The 16409-nt window shown below is 44.5% G+C and overlaps 1 long non-coding RNA gene and 1 pseudogene across 1 annotated transcript; both read right to left on the bottom strand.

The window, feature by feature from the left end:
* Positions 1-1508: 1508 nt before the first annotated feature.
* LOC139837747 (uncharacterized) lies at positions 1509-2119 on the bottom strand. Its single transcript, XR_011754412.1, has 3 exons — positions 1981-2119; positions 1723-1902; positions 1509-1620 (listed from the first exon to the last, which is right to left on the bottom strand). It is a non-coding gene; the product is annotated as an uncharacterized lncRNA (long non-coding RNA).
* A 3106-nt stretch (positions 2120-5225) lies between these two features.
* LOC139838318 (L10-interacting MYB domain-containing protein-like) lies at positions 5226-6005 on the bottom strand (annotated as a pseudogene).
* Positions 6006-16409: the final 10404 nt, after the last annotated feature.

Raw genomic sequence — 16409 nt, 5'->3', positions numbered from 1 at the left:
CGGCCAAGATTCGTGCCCGTGTACCCTGCACATGCGCTGGCAGCTGTCCCTCCAACACGGCCCCGTTTAAACGACCCAAATGGCTCCCGCTTCCAGAACAATCTAGCCAATAGTAGTTTGGGTCAGGCCCTACCTTACAGACGCTTATATTTAGACTGCTTGTGGTTAACTTTTTTATTAGAGCTGTGACACGATTCATCTATTTTCAATGTAAAATTGCATTGCTATTCAGACTGGCATAGGCATGGCATTTTCCATGGCACCTATTTGTCTCAGAAATGGGTTTAATTTGAAGAGAGGGATAGAGAGAACAACCCTGGGAGGGATTCTGTGTTGACTGATGTTACATAAATTGTTAAAGCTTCCATAAAAGCTAGACTAAGCAATAAACACTAGTAGAAAATCTCTCATCAGTACCGGTTCCAGAGGGGCTTTAGTACCGGTTGAGCAACCGGTATTAATTATCCGGCACTAAAGGCCCCCCCCTTTCGTACCGGTTGCTTACGAACCGGTATAAAAGGCCCTCCACGTGGGCCACCAGGAGAGCTCAGGGCCAAGGAGCTTTGGTACCGGTTGGTAATACGAACCGGTACCAAAGGTTCCCACCCGCGGCAGGGAATTTGCCCAAATCTCTGCCGCGGCAGAGAATTGGTTTTTTAGGGTTTTTGGAGGGGTTTAGGGATATCGGTTTGTTTCATATCGCGTCGATGCACCAGAAACGCGTTTGGGTTTAGGTAGTACATGAAGATCAAGATGATGCATAGCAAGTTGGTGCATATAATATAACACACATGTTATTGCATAAGATCGCAAATTAAGTAGCACTATGCATGAAGATCGATCTTCATGCATAGTGGTACTCTCCGAGGCCTACTCTATATATGTCTATTACATGTAGCATAGTGGTACTCTTCGAGTCAACTATATATGTAACATGTACATCTTCATTCATAGTGGTACTCTGCGAGTGGTGGTATGACGTCCCGAAGGAAAAATCTCGCCAATTCCTCGCCTATTGCTATGAAGCGGTCATCGATTGAGAGCTTGTTCCGCTTTCTTGCCAACTATAAAAGAATAAGATACAAATGAATACATGAAACAACTATTACTGAAACTCAGCACAACTTATGATAACAAAACAAATTTGTGAAGATTGTTTTTGTACCTCTTTATTTCTTTCATTATTCGTTCTCTCGCTGACAATTCTGCGGATGTACTCGCAAATGAAGAATCCACAGAGATCGGTCCCCGGAGGTTGTTGCGGGCATTTCTTTACAAGAATATAATTCAATCAAACAATAGTCAAGTATGATAATTAAAAGGTGTGTGGACCTAGGTAGTACTACTTACTTTCGCACGCCATCGCAGCTTCGGTGTCCATTCACGGGACGTATCTTCCTTGATGAAAGTTTGCCATACGCTGCTCGACAAAATAAAATGCATAAAAGAGTCATCAATTAGTTCAAAGCAGGAAATTAACGAAACAAACCGATAAGAATTAAAATTACCTTCTGAGCATTAAAAAACAAGACACGTATAGATCCTTTTTTTTTGCTTAGTGAGTCCAAGACTTCAACTTCTCCAATTTCCAAATTGATGACGAGAAGAATAAAGTGAAACCTATGCACGTTTCAATATGTAGTGTCATATATATAAGTCATTAGTTAAAATTTTGACATACGGTGAGCAAAATATAATGTGTTATAAGACAGTAAGACTCACTCGAAGTTGTAAGGCCAAAGTATTAGCTTTTTGTCACGTTGTCGCTTCAAAAACCTTAGCAAAGTCTGCGGTGTATCCTTGTTATAGAGGGGATTCTCTATGGTTTTAACATGCATTGTGTGCGGGTCAATGAACCCAATGTCTGTGATATCGTCCCTTTTGCATTCGAGCATCTTCGATCTGCATAATATAGCGCACAAAAGATTATAATCTGCAGACAATGAACGACTTCTCAAATTAAATAAATAAATCACTTACAGACAATAGCAACTGATGATTGATTTGTCGAGGGCCCGGAGATTGTATAACTGAAAGAGTTCGGCGAAGTCAACGTTCACACAGTACTCCTGGAAGTAGTGCTCTTCCCTAACTCGCACCATGATAGTCTCGATCCCTTCCTTTCAGGCCTTAAGGTACCACGAATGCAAGTTACGCATACATGTTGGTACCTTCCTGAGATTCTCGACCAAATCTTTCCCTTGAACAAACTGATATGCTCGTTCAGCGAAGGCGTAATCAGTTGCGTCTTGTCGAGAACTTTGAACGGTCTTCCCGTCAAACACCTTGAGAGGGGCGACCGATTGAACGGGTTGTTGTCCGAGCTGGTAGACACTTGTGTATCCCTTTTATCTCCTCGATACCCGATTGAACGGGTTTTGTCGCCTCGATCATCTTGTCATACGAGCTTTCAATAGAACGCGCATAGTCAGATGGCGGCGATGGTACAGGGTCATATAGATTGTCAACGGTACGCACAACTTTCACCGGATCTAGTGTCTTCTCGAAAGGTATCTCTGGCACTTTCGGTGCAAACCATTTCTTCAACTCGGCCTGAACGGCCTCCACGTTTTCCTCTGGAGTTTTTTCCCAAGGTAACTTCTCAGTAGGCGGCAGTTGTTTCTCCTTTCTAGCTTTCTTCCTAGGCGGCGTACCGTTCCGCTTAACGGACGCTGTCTTACGTCGCGGAGGATCTCGAGATGGTGGACTCACGCTGGGGTCCCTCTCAGGTAGGTGTGGACTTGGCTGCTCACCAGGACTGCCACCAGGAGGAGTCGATGGCATTTGCTGCTCATGTGTAGGAGTCGGTGGCCTTTGCAAAAGTACGACGTACTTCTTCGGCCATAGGGCGAAACCGTGCTTGACATCGGCCAGTGTCCTCTCATCTTCACCTCTAGGAATATCAAGCTCCACTTTTTCAAAACCCGAAACAACTTCATCCACCCCGACACGAACACAACCAGGTGGAATGGGCATATGATGGTGCATTGCTCCATCTTCACTTGGGTACACATAGCCGACCGCCACCTTAACAGACGCGGTCCTGATTAACATATGTAGCTCGCAATCTGTCTTCTCCGTGACATAATCCACGGGGTAGCTTCCTCCACATCCGTCAAGATGCGAGGAACCGACACTGCTTCTTCGCTGAGATGGGGCAGCATCGGCTTGTGGATCCTGTAGAAACAGCAGCTGATCAGGTGCCCTCTGATTTCTCTCAAGAGCCTCCACCCTAGTTAACAATTCCGTTACAATGTCGGCGTCCTTCTTCTTTCGCGAACGGCTTCTATAAGTGTCAGCGCTGTCCGGCCACGCTTCCTTCATGGTGAGACCTGGGCGAGCTCGTACCCGTCCAACATGTTCAGGGTTCCCCAGAGCGAGTGTCAGCTCGTCATTCTCTCGATCGGGAATGTACTCTCCCTTTCTGACCTTTTCAATTGCATCTACAAGCTTCGGTACAATTGCCTCAATTTTTTTCCTTCCATTTTCCCTTCGCAACGATCAGCCCTGTCTTTGGGTCCAACCCTGCCCCATGAGCGAACAACCAGAACTTGAACCGTTCGGGCTAGTCCCATGTCTGTGGAGTGATTCCATGATCAATCAGTTTATTCTCAAACGCTGTCCACTTCGGAATGGCACTCTTGTAGCCACCTGACCCCAAATGATGCGGAAGTTTCTTCTTGCAGCATTTTCGGTATTTTTCTTCGATCGGGACACAAAAGTAGACGATTTCTTATAATCCTTAAATGCGGCCCAGTGATCTTTTACCTTCACTAGATTATCATCGAATACTGGATCTTCATTCTTATATTTGTCCCATAAATTTTTCTTGAAGGTCTGGAATTGTATGGCCATCTTCTTCAATGTCCATTCCTTGACTTTATTCTTCTGGCCTTCCGTCATGTCTTCCGGTAGGCTGAACTTTGTCAGTAGCGTGTCCCAAAGAAATTTTTTCATCGTGTCGTTGACATAACTAGCACCACTCTCCGGGTTCTTCGGCTTATGCCACTCTTGAATGCTGATCGGTACATGGTCCCTAACAATAACTCCGGATTGACTTGTAAATTTGCGGCAAAACTCCTTGGGCTGCACTGGTTCACCATTATCCTTGAATGCCGTGAGGGCTAACCTGCCCTCGCCCTTTAGCACCCGCGTCGGGCCTCGTTTTGATCTAACAGACTTGCTCGATGATCCAGAAGGCTAAAAGAAAAAATTATTCGTTAATAAGTGCAATACAAATAAATGAATGCATCTAGGGATGAACATATAGACTAATTGATACATAGATATACACCTCGCCGGAGTTTGTGATGGACACTTCGTTGTCTCTTCTAATTTGTTCAGACTCAAGTCCCTCGCCGAAATCATTCAGAAAGTCTTGGAACTCGTTGTCATCTCCATCGTCGGGTTCCGGACCATGGGCACTCTCATAGATCAATTTCTGCACCGCTTCTTCCCCCTTCTCATCTCGGACGAAGGTGCCGTCCTCCATACCTCAATGTCACTGCAAAATTAAGAAAGCAATTGTATTTCATTCATCATGTAATGATCATGTAACAGATTAGAAGAGTGTGCAAGGGTTTCATACATAGCAAAATTAAGTGGGGTGTTCGAATATAGCAAGAAATAGTGGAACACCCTCACATAGCATTTAGTTCTTGTTGCAATTTTAATTTGGCCGAACTAGAGATGATGTCAATGATGCATGGCATGACGATATTTGAAATCCTCATGTTTTTCTGATGCAATAAGATATAAAGTTTGTGCAAAGTGTAGTTTTAAATACTTTGAAAAGTATCCAGATTTCAAATTTTTAGAAACAACAAAAAGAAATAAAAAAGGGTTTTGGTTCAAGCCGATGCGTGAGGGGCAGGGTTGCATCCAGGCATGCCGGTCACGGCGAGGAGCGTCGCCAAGTTGCTCCCGGCGGCGCCATCTGACCCGCCTCGCCCCATGGATGCCATGTCCTGCCTCGCGCCGCACCCGGCGTCCTTCCTCCCGAACACCTCCTCGCAGGCCTACTACACCGACGCCGCCATCGCGCGCGCGCTGAACAGCTCCATGCCCGACCACTACTCCCCGGGCACCGCCTCCACCTCCTCCCCGTCCTCCTCCTCCTCCCTCCTCGCCGACCTCCCCTAGCTACTCCGACGGCACCAACTGGTCGCGTCGCGTCGGACGCGGCACCGCGCCCGCCCTCCACGCCCGCCGGCGCCACGACGACGTCAAACAAGAGGCGGCTGGGCCTGGAGCGGCATTTCGTCGAACACCCTAAGGGTGGTGTCGACGCCGCCGCAGACCGTGGCTTGGATATGACATTTGAAATCAATGATGCATGGCATGACGATATTTGAAATCATCACTACATCATCATCACTACATTCATCACTAGACATATCTCCAGGACAACTTGCACTAGCCCCTGTTACATGTGCCTTCTGGAACAACACATCCATATCATCCAAATGCTTCGGTCCACGCTTCTTGTACCTCAAATGGTTGCATTTTATACCTTTCTCGAGAATGTTGCATCTCTAAAATTGAATGTAAATAAGTTAGCTAATGTAAAAATAGTCATACATAGGTGCTGCAAATAAAATGGTACTCTCTTATCTGAAGATGTTCATCCCACCATTCTTTGGAAGCATCAACAGTTTGCTTTGCATCATCTCATCCAAGTCCAGTAGCAGCAATTTTCAACTCCGTGAACCATGTATACTCTTTCTTCATATTGTCCCATTTATTCTTCAGTTAAGTTCTTGTTAGCTTCTTCCGGATTCTTGCTTCAAACTTCTCCACAAGATTTTTCCAACCAATCGGATTGAGAAATCCTAATGGCCCATTTCCATTACCAATCTCTTCTTTGCAAATACCAATAAAGTGTACCACATGTGCATCATCCCACACCACTTTCTCTGCCTTCTCGGCCATACTTTCGCTTAATTACTACTTCTCAGTTGATTGCTGAAATAAATATCAGTACAAGCCAACAATGTAAAACATACAGTTCTTGTAGTGATTTTATACATGTTTACATCATACGTTCTTGTAGAAATAAATGTAAACTTAGGGAAAACTCAAAAATATGTTAATAATCGCTATATTTTCTACCCATTGTGTCGGTCGTGGTCGTGGCAATGGTGTTCTATGGACTCACATGCCAACGATATCTTGGACAACCTATCCAAGCCTAAGGGCATGTACAATCATTTAGACGGCAACAGTCTCTAGCATATTTACATGTCAGCTCTAGACACCACTACAGACGACTCGTACAATAGGTTGTCGTTTGAGTTGTCTGCAAGAACCTGAAACTCACAACTGCACGAATTAAAAGAATTAAGGCACGATCAAAGGACCAGATTTGTTCTGGAGCCACACGTTATAGACAACATCTGTACAATGGGATGGTAGGCGTCACTAAGCAACCGAAAAAAGTGGAAATCGAGTGTCTATAAGATTACGGACGGCTGCTTCTTCTCTCACCTCTAACCGACTAAAAATCCTACGTGGAACAGCTTACAGACAGCTGACTGTATACTACTATACATGCCCTAATTGTCTCATGAAACTTAAGTAATTACCACTTGTACTGAACTTTTGTACCTGTACAAATTATTTTTGCATGCTATAACATGTGATTTTCTGTTACACGTTTAGGATAGTTAATTAACATGGAAATTTTACAAAATGTTAGTTGAAGTGTCCTTTGTTATCAAATTGTAACGTTTATGCTCAATAAACTTGTGATGTTCTGAAATTAAATTGTACTTTGTAACAAAAGTTCTTCTTGAATCATTTTTGGAAAAGTGCATACCATGTAAAGTGGAGTTTTTCCTTGATTTTTTTTATAGAAAGGTCCATTTTGATTAAATTTGATATTTTCATAAACTAGTATTTGTAGTTAAGATCTCTAAAATATACGACCTAACAAATACATTAACAATGTTTTCCAGTATATGAATAGGTAAGCATATTTTGTTGAAACTTCTAGAGTAACAAACTTGGCTACAAGAGTTGATATACAACCTAGTCACCTAAGGTTAAGTCATCACATAAGCAAATTTGGGTTCTTCTTATTTTGAAAAAAACTAGCTTCGAGGGTCTCCCCATGTAGTCACCGTTCTCAACTCATACATTTTTCAGTCTTGTAGGGACTTGTATACCCTTGTACTATTTCAACTTTCTTTTATTTCGCTTATTTTTAGATTTAGGGGGCACGCGTAGCTGAGTCTAGTGTTGCAACCCTCAATTTCACGTTTAGGCCATGTTTGATTGGCAGATTTCTTAGAACTCAAGAATAGAAAACTGTAGGATTAAAATATCATGTTCAGTTGAATCCTACAGAATCTGAAACATATAGGATGTTTCTTTAAGTAGCTTTTGGCTCAGAGGACAAATAAAGAAATTGTAAAATGCAGTGTCGATGGAACTTTTTCTCCAGAACATAGTGCAATGCAATCCTAATGAAAAAATCATATGTATTATAAGGATTCTAATTCTAGGATTCAAACAATGCACATGGAAAAAATCCAAAGGATGAAATACTAATACTAAATTCCTTTAGCATTTCTCAAATCAAACTAGCCCTTACTCTAGTTGATGGGTGTCTCAGCATATGCGATATTCTTGGTTTCTAGTTAATGAGAGTCTTTCATTGTTTTCTCGAGAATTAGGCCATGACATGATCCTCATCCGCTCTCGAGTGTAGGTGTTGCATGGTGGCTTCGAATTTTTTTTGATATATAATGTTTGTCAAACCTTTGTTGAATAAATCAATACAAGAAACCATATACATATTTTCGATGTAGAGCCTAGGGTACCCCTCCATTTTCAAAAATAAATAAATACATAATGCAATGCAATCCAATAGGAAAAATCATATGAATTTATAAGAATTCTAATTATACGAATCAAAAGTGCACATAGAAAAAATTCAAAGAATGAATGAAAATCATATCCATAAGACTCCTTTAATCAAACGAGCCCTTAGTCTAAAGTATTTCCCATGCTCGGAAGATTTGGTAAATAACGTGCGCTTGTGCGGTTGGACTTGTTTTGACCCCTTGTCACACAAAAAGATTGGTTCACTCGATTTCAATTTTAGGAATCAAACAATGCACATGGCAAAAAAAAAGGATGCAATACTACTATAAAATTCATATAACATTTCTCTGAAATCAAACTAGCCCTTAGTCTATAGTAGTACTCCGTATCTCCCATGCTCTGAAGATTTTTTTGGTTGAAAAAGACTCGTCTGTTCATATTTATGATTCACTCGATTCGCACCGCTTCTCTTGTTCGACTTGCATCTGATTCTGACCTAGCGCCACCCCCACCCAGCGTTCCCGCCGCGGCCGCATGCGCTATTCTAGCTGCGCATTGCCCCTCTCTCTCTCTCTCTCTCACTTCCTCACCCACATAAGAAAATTTTCAAAATATGAAAATACTACTTTCTTTGGTGCAAAATAATAATAATAATAGCCTAAAAATAAATACATAATTTTGAACCACAGGGAGTACTACAAAATTCCTCTAAACATTCTTTTGAATCAAACAAGTCATCGTTAGTCTAAAGTTTCTCGCGTCGCCGGCGTGGGCGTCTGCGGCAGGGCGTCTGCGGCGGGGCGTCTGCGGCGGGGGCGTGGGCGTCTACAGCATCGGCGGGGGCGTGAGCGTGGCCGCGTGGCGACGCGGCATCGGCGGTGCCGGCGCCGGACACGGACTGCGGCAGGGCGTGCGAGCGGGGACGGAAGAAAGAAGGGGAGGAGCGGCGGACTAACCTGCGGAGCGCGGCGGACGGCGACGGCGACGGCGTAGCTGCGGACGGCGGCGCGGCGTGGCTCGGACGGCGGCGCGGCGTGGCTGCGGACGGCGGCGCGGCTTCTCTCTCTGTGGCGTTTGATGTCGATTTGGGGATTTTCGTGCGCGCGCTAAGTGTAATACAGGGGAGGAGCCTTTGGTACCGGTTGGTACCACCAACCGGTACAAAAAGGTTTTTTTTGGTTTTCTTTTTTCCTTTACTGTTTTCTTTTCTTTTGCTGTTTCTATTCTATTTCTTTTTTCTTTTCTGTTTTCTTTTCTTTTCTGTTTCTTTTTTCTTTTCTTTTATGTTTCTTTTCTTCTGTATTTCTTTTCTATTTCTTTTCTTTTCTATATATTTTCTATTTCTTTTTCTATTTCCGTTTGTTTTCTTTTCTATCCTTTTCTATATTTCTTTTCTATTTCTTTTCTATTTCTTTTTTCTAATTCTTTTTCTATTTCTTTCCTATATATTTTCTATTCTTTACTCCCGCCACGACGCCGTCCGTGCGGGAAACTTTCCCGCCACGTACGACGTCGCGCGGGAAACTTTCCCGCCACGATGCCGCACGGGAGAAAAAATGCGGGAAAGAAAGGGCGGGAATAAATTTTATTACGATTGAACTCGAAATGAAAGTACATAGCTAAACTGAAAATTAAGATACAGTGCCAGATTTGACTGTTGGAGTCATTCAGTCATACTCGTGCCTAGCCCTATAATACTCGCCACTGTAGTCATCATAGTCGCCGTCATCATCGTCGCTGGCATCGGGGTCGCGGTAGTCGAACCTCGGCTGGAGAGCACGCGTGGGCTGGGACTGAGGGTAGCGCAGGCGGGGGCCACGGTAGGCCATGACGCCCTGGAGAGTCCGGTCGCGCCACCACAGCCGACGGCCGGCCTCGTTGAAGTTCGAAGGAGGCGGGACGCCCTCCTCGTGCCTGGCAAGCGCCCTCTCACGCCGATTGATGAAGAAGCTTTCCCAAGTCGGGCTGTAGTCGGGATGCCACTGGGGATTCCTCCGCTGCTCTGGCGTGAGCTCGAAGTAGTAGTGGTTCATGATGGCCATCTCGCGCGCCACACCTAGAGGGACTGGAGGGACCGGTACGCCTCCGACGCTTAGCAACCAGCCGGTCGGGACGCGGTAGCCCGGCGGGCAGGGGTAGTTCGAGGCGCAAAGCGCCTCCGCCTCCCGGGGGGTTAGAGATACGATGGAAGCCATGGGAGAGAATGATGAGGTTTGCAGATATGAGTCTAGATGTGATATGTAAATGGAGGCCAAGCCTACATATATATAGTGAAAAAATGGCGGGAAACAGAGGCGGGAACCGCGCGGTGGAAAGCGCGGGAAGAAAATAGGCGGGAAACCTTTAGTACCGGCTGGTGGGTGCAACCGGTACTAAAGGTGGTTTTTCTGTCATGTAACAAAACTGTCGGTGGGATAAGGACGCGTGTGTAACATTTTGTACCGGCTGGTGGGTGCAACCGGTACTAAAGGTGGCTTTTCTGTCATGTAACAAAACTGTCGGTGGGATAAGGACGCGTGGGTAACATTTAGTACCGGCTGGTGGGTGCAACCGGTACTAAAGCTGTCGGCAGGATAAGGACGCCCTGCTCGATGAGATAAAGCATGTAGCGCACGACGCCCTGTCGGAGGAAGAAGACAATGTAGAAGCGGCGCCGTGCCTATAAAAGGAGCATCGATACGCCATGGCAAGCAGCTCAACAAGCCAGCATGGATGGAGAGTTTCATCACCATGGATGGAAGAAAGGGTTGGGAAATCTCCTGTGGCGGAATTTCTCGAAGATGCCCTTGGTGCACACGCCCTATGGCATCTTCGGAAGTTCCGCCTCGGAAAAATTTCCCTGCAAGCCCGTGAAAGACTCCATCTCCTCTATCAATGTTGGGGAAAGGGTTGGGAAATCTCCCGTGGCAGAACTTGTCGAAGATGCCCTTGGTGCACACGCCCTATGGCATCTTCGGAAGTTCCGCCTCGGAAAAATTTCCCTGCAAGCCCGTGAAAGACTCCATCTCCTCTAACAATGTTGGGGAAAGGGTTGGGAAATCTCCCGTGGCGGAACTTGTCGAAGATGCCCTTGGTGCACACGCCCTATGGCATCTTCGGAAGTTCCGCCTCGGAAAAATTTCCCTGCAAGCCCGTGAAAGACTCCATCTCCTCTAACAATGTTGGGGAAAGGGTTGGGAAATCTCCCGTGGCGGAACTTCTCGAATATGCCCTTGGTGCACATGCCCTATATATGGCATATTCGGAAGTTCCGCCTCGGAAAAATTTCCCTGCAAGCCCGTGAAAGCTACTTAACTAGTAAAACAATCCAACCATCTCCATTGTTAATATCTTACATACAGTAACATCATTACACAAAAGTGATTTCCATATAGAGATACACAAGTTATGATCCCTATATCTAGCTAGTCTTCTGAGTTTTCTTCGGCCGTTTCCCTTTCTTCTGACTGCGACGCAACCATGGACAATCTTCATTATTTAAGATGATGCTTGGGTCAATTTTTACCTTGAAGGGTGGAATATCATCAAACTTATTATAATCTTCTGACATGTCTGTCTTGTCCTCTACTCCCACGATGTTTCTTTTTCCTGAAAGAACTATGTGCCGCTTTGGCTCATCGTATGATGTGTCCTCTTGCCTTTCTTTTCTTTTTTTCGGTTTGCTAGACATGTCCTTCACATAAAAAACCTGAGCCACTTCACTGGCTAGGACGAATGGTTCGGTGTCGTACCCTAGATTCTTGAAATCCACTGTAGTCATTCCGTACTGCGGTCTACCTGCACCCGTCTTTCAGGTTGAACCATTTGCACCGGAACAAAGGGACCTTGAAATTAGGTCCATAGTCAAGTTCCCATATCTCCTCTATGTACCCATAATATGTGACCTTGTTCCCATTGCCATCTTCTGCATCAAAGCGGACACCACTGTTTTGGTTGGTGCTCTTTTTGTCTTGGGCGAAAGTGTAAAATGTGTTCCCATTAATCTCGTACCCTTGAAAAGTCGATATAGTAGAAGATGGTTGCTTGGCCAACAAGTACAGCTGCTCGTCATCGGTGACATTCATGAGACGTGTTTGCAACCAACCGCCGAAAGTCTTCTTGTGTTCTCCATCAATCCAATCTTCACGTTGCTCCGGGTATTTAGAGCGTAAGATCTCCTTGTGTTCCTCTTTGTACGGAGCCACCAAGATGGAATTATGTAGAACTGTGTAGTGTGCTTGAGTGAAAGAATGTCCGTCCATACACGTTGCTGATTTCTTTCCTAGCGTGCCTTTTCCACGCAGTCTCCCCTCATAGCGCGATTCAGGAACACCGATCGGCTTAAGGTCAGGAATAAAGTCAACACAAAACTCAATGACCTCCTCTGTTCCATAGCCCTTGGAGATGCTTCCTTCTGGCCTAGCACGGTTATGAACATACTTCTTTAAGACTCCCATAAATCTCTCAAAGGGGAACATGTTGTGTAGAAATACAGGACCGAGAACGCCAATCTCTTCGACCAGGTGAACTAGGAGATGTGTCATAATATTGAAGAAGGATGGTGGGAACACCAACTCGAAGCTGACTAGACATTGGACCACATCCTTCTGTAAATTTTGTAGAGTAAGTGGATTGATCACCTTCTGAGAAATTGCATTGAGGAACGCACATAGCTTCACAATGGGTACTCGAACATTTTCTTCTGGCGAGAAGCCCCTCAATGCAACCGGAAGTAATTGTGTCATAATCACGTGGCAGTCATGAGACTTTAGGTTTTGAAACTTTTTCTCCGACATGTTTATTATTCCCTTTATATTCGACGAGAAGCCAGACGGGACCTTGATGCTACTCAGGACTTCAAAAAAGATCTCCTTCTCCTCTTTGGTAAGAGCATAGCTGGCAGGACCTTGATACTTCTCTGGATTCAGGTTGTTTCCTTCGTGGATACTTTGCTGGTCCTGCCGTGCATCCGGTGTATCTTTTGTCTTCCCATACACGCCCAAGAAGTTTAAAGGTGTTCACGCAAAGATTTTTCGTCACGTGCATCACGTCGATTGCAGAGTGAACCTCTAAGAATTTCCAGTAGGGTAGCTCCCAAAATATCGACTTCTTCTTCCATATGGGTACGTGTCTGTCAACATCATGCGGAACAGATTGTCCGCCGGGACCCTTTCCAAAGATCACTTTTAAATCCTTGACCATGTCATATATAACTTCCCCATTAGGGCGGGTAGGCTTCGTTCGGTTATCTGCCTCACCTCCGAAATGCTTTCCTCTCTTTCTTACGTGATGTTGTTTTGGAAGAAATCGACGATGCCCTGTGTACACATTCTTGTTTCCCAAATAATTACTATCAGTCTCACCTAAACAAGGTGTGCATGCATTGTATCCCTTGTTTGACTGCCCCGAAATGTTACCAAGAGCAGGCCAATCATTGATGGTAACAAATAACAACGCTCGTAGGTTAAATTCCTTTTGTTCGTGCTCATACCAAAAAGGTACACCTTCGTCACGCCACAAATCTAAAAGTTCTTCAACCAATGGCCTCAGGTACACATCAATGTCGTTGCCGGGTTGCTTCGGGCCCTGGATGAGCACTGGCATCATAATGAACTTCCGCTTCATGCACAACCAAGGAGGAAGGTTATAGATACATAGAGTCACTGGCCAGGTGCTATGACTGGAGCTCTGCTCCCCGAAAGGATTAAAGCCATCTGTACTTAGACCAAATCTTAAGTTCCTTGCGTCATCTGAAAATGACTTGAACTCTCTGTCGATTTTTCTCCACTGCGACCCGTCAGCGGGGTGTCTCAAAGATCACATCTTTCTTACGGTCCTCTTTGTGCCATCGCAACAACTTGGCATGCTCTTTGTTCGGAACAAACGTTTCAACCGTGGTATTATAGGAGCATACCACATCACCTTCGCAGGAACCCTCTTCCTGGGGGTGGACTCACCCTCAACATCGCCAGGGTCATCTCGCCTGATCTTATACCTCAATGCACTACATACCGGGCATGCATTCAAATTCTCGTACTCCCCGCGGTAGAGGATGCAGTCATTGATGCATGCATGTATCTTCCGCACCTCTAATCCTAGAGGGCAGACAACCTTCTTTTGCTTCGTACGTGCTAGAGGGCAACACGTTCTCCCCTGGAAGCATCTTCTTTATTATTTTCAGCAACTTTTCAAATCCCTTTATCGAAGTACCATTCTCTGCCTTCCATCGCAGCAATTCCAGCGTGGTACCCAGCTTTTTCTCGACCATTTTCGCAATTTGGGTACAACAGTTTGTTGTGATCCTCTAACATTTTCTCCAACTTCAACCTCTCCTTTTCATTTCCGCAGTTCATCTTCGCATCAAGAATGGCCCGACCCAAATCGTCATCCGGGTCATCAAAAATCGGCTCATCGAAAATGGGCTCTTCTTCAGCTTCGTCTTCCCCCATTCTACTACCACCGTCTTCAGTGAATAAGGGATAGTTGTCACTATCCTCTTCTTCTTCGTAGTCTTCCAATATAACCCCTCTTTCTCCGTGCTTGGTCCAACAATTATAGTTGGGCATGAAACCATTCTCCAGCAGGTGGACGTGAAGGGTCTTCGAGGTAGAGTAATCCTTCATATTCTTACAGGAACTACATGGACAATACATGAAACCATTCAACCGCCTGTTTGCCTCAGCCACGTTGAGAAAATAATGCATGCCAGTAATGAACTCGGGATGGCACCGGTCACCGTACATCCATTGTCGACTCATCTGCATTTTATATGTATATCAAAAATCATTAAAATCACAACATCATGGATATATGAGTGACCAACTTAATTAATATTCAAGTTCATCACATAAAACTAATTGTTTTTTATAAAAGAAGAGGGGCTCACCGAGGTGGTACCGTGCCGGCTAGGGGACGACGCTGGCGATCGACAGCGGTAAGGACGGGGATGATACTAATTAAAACCTACAAAACATACAATAATTTCAGCTCAAATTGCATATAAAAAAATAAAATCACTAACTTAGGCATTTCATCGAACACCTTGCTTGCACTACAAAAATAGTACGAGTTAAAACTACCAAAGAACTGAGCTAAATTAGGAACGCCGGAAGGAAGGATGATATTGCTAACCCTTGGATAGATGTATGCCGTTAATCTTGTTAAAATGGTGGAAAAAAATAAAGATTATTGGAGTGTGAGAGGTGGAGAAAAATTTAGAGTGTGAGGAAGAAGAGAAAAATGAGAGCCAGCAGGGGGCTCGGGAAGGGATCTGGCGATTTGATATAGCTGGGTACCCTTTGGTACCGGTTCGTGTTACGAACCGGTACCAAAGGTCCAGCCCGGGCCCCACCACGCGTTTGAATTTTGGCCGAAGACCTTTCGTACCGGTTCCTAACACGAACCGGTACGAAAGCTCCTCACGAACCGGTACCAAATCTCCTCGCCCGCCAGAGCCCTTGAACCGGTGCAGATGACCCCATTGGTACCGGTTCGTAAGGGAACCGGTACCAATGGCTTAGATGGATGAGAGGTTTTCTACTAGTGAAAGTACCTCCTATTTTACCTTCTGCTTCTGGCTGTCTCGCAATACCTTCTACACCTTGACCAACTCCAGGCCCAATAGAAGCAGGCCCTACGGCCAATCCAGCAGCAATAATAGAAGCAGCAGCAATTAGTGGATTCATGGTGAGTTCCTCGTGTCAAAAAAAGAAGAAGAAATGGTTAAGGATACAATCAACCAAGAAATTAAGTCACAACGGTCGTCATATTTGCCCCTTTGTTTTTCACCGAGATATGTTTAAATTGTTCTTTTAAAAGCAACTTCAAAATGGTGACTGTTGGCACTCGAGGTAGTAACGTGCACTTGTGCAGCAGGGATGAAGAGTTGCAGAACGCACCGTCACCTAGAAGCATCTATATGAACACCTACATTCAAAATGGTGATTGTTGGTATCTGCATTTATCAACGCCTACCTGCTATTGCAATATGCATGCATACATGATTCACTAACCTAGCTATAACAACTCTCACACCACAGATGTGATGCACACAAGGGGGCTTCCTATCAGGAGCATTTTATTTTTTTGAAGCTAAATAGTGAGTTTCCTCGCTGTGTTTTTTTATCATTTTCAATTTCAATATAAAATGTTATATACTAGGTTGATGCTAGAGGGAAACATCAAGAAGAAAAGAAAAACATGCAATAAGCCTCCAGACTAAAGCTAAGACTACATAAAATTATCCACCCAAGCCTTAATACTGAAATAAGATTTACGCTTAGCCTTATTAACCAACATAGCCAATTCATCGATCCTTGAACTTTCTTTTGCAGCGATAAAAACAGACTTGCACTTATGCAGGAAGGGATGAAGAGTTATAGAGTAATAAAAGAGTTCACAAATCATGGATCGCTAAAAGTTGTCACATGAATGTCCACCGCAAAAACAATAAAAAAACGTCTATGCATCTTGTATCCTAATAGGTTGCCAAGATTCCTATGTGTTTGCTCAATGGCAGATAGTCTGCATCTGGTAGACAACGTTGGAGATCTGATGCTGGTGTATCGTAGAGGATGAGTGGATTTGGATGCCGGAACTATTCA

Source organism: Lolium perenne, chromosome 3 (genome assembly GCF_019359855.2).
Source record: "Lolium perenne isolate Kyuss_39 chromosome 3, Kyuss_2.0, whole genome shotgun sequence".
Classification (NCBI taxonomy): Eukaryota; Viridiplantae; Streptophyta; class Magnoliopsida; order Poales; family Poaceae; genus Lolium; species Lolium perenne.
Note: the sequence above shows the minus strand (reverse complement) of the source record. Positions and strands in the feature narration are given on the sequence as shown.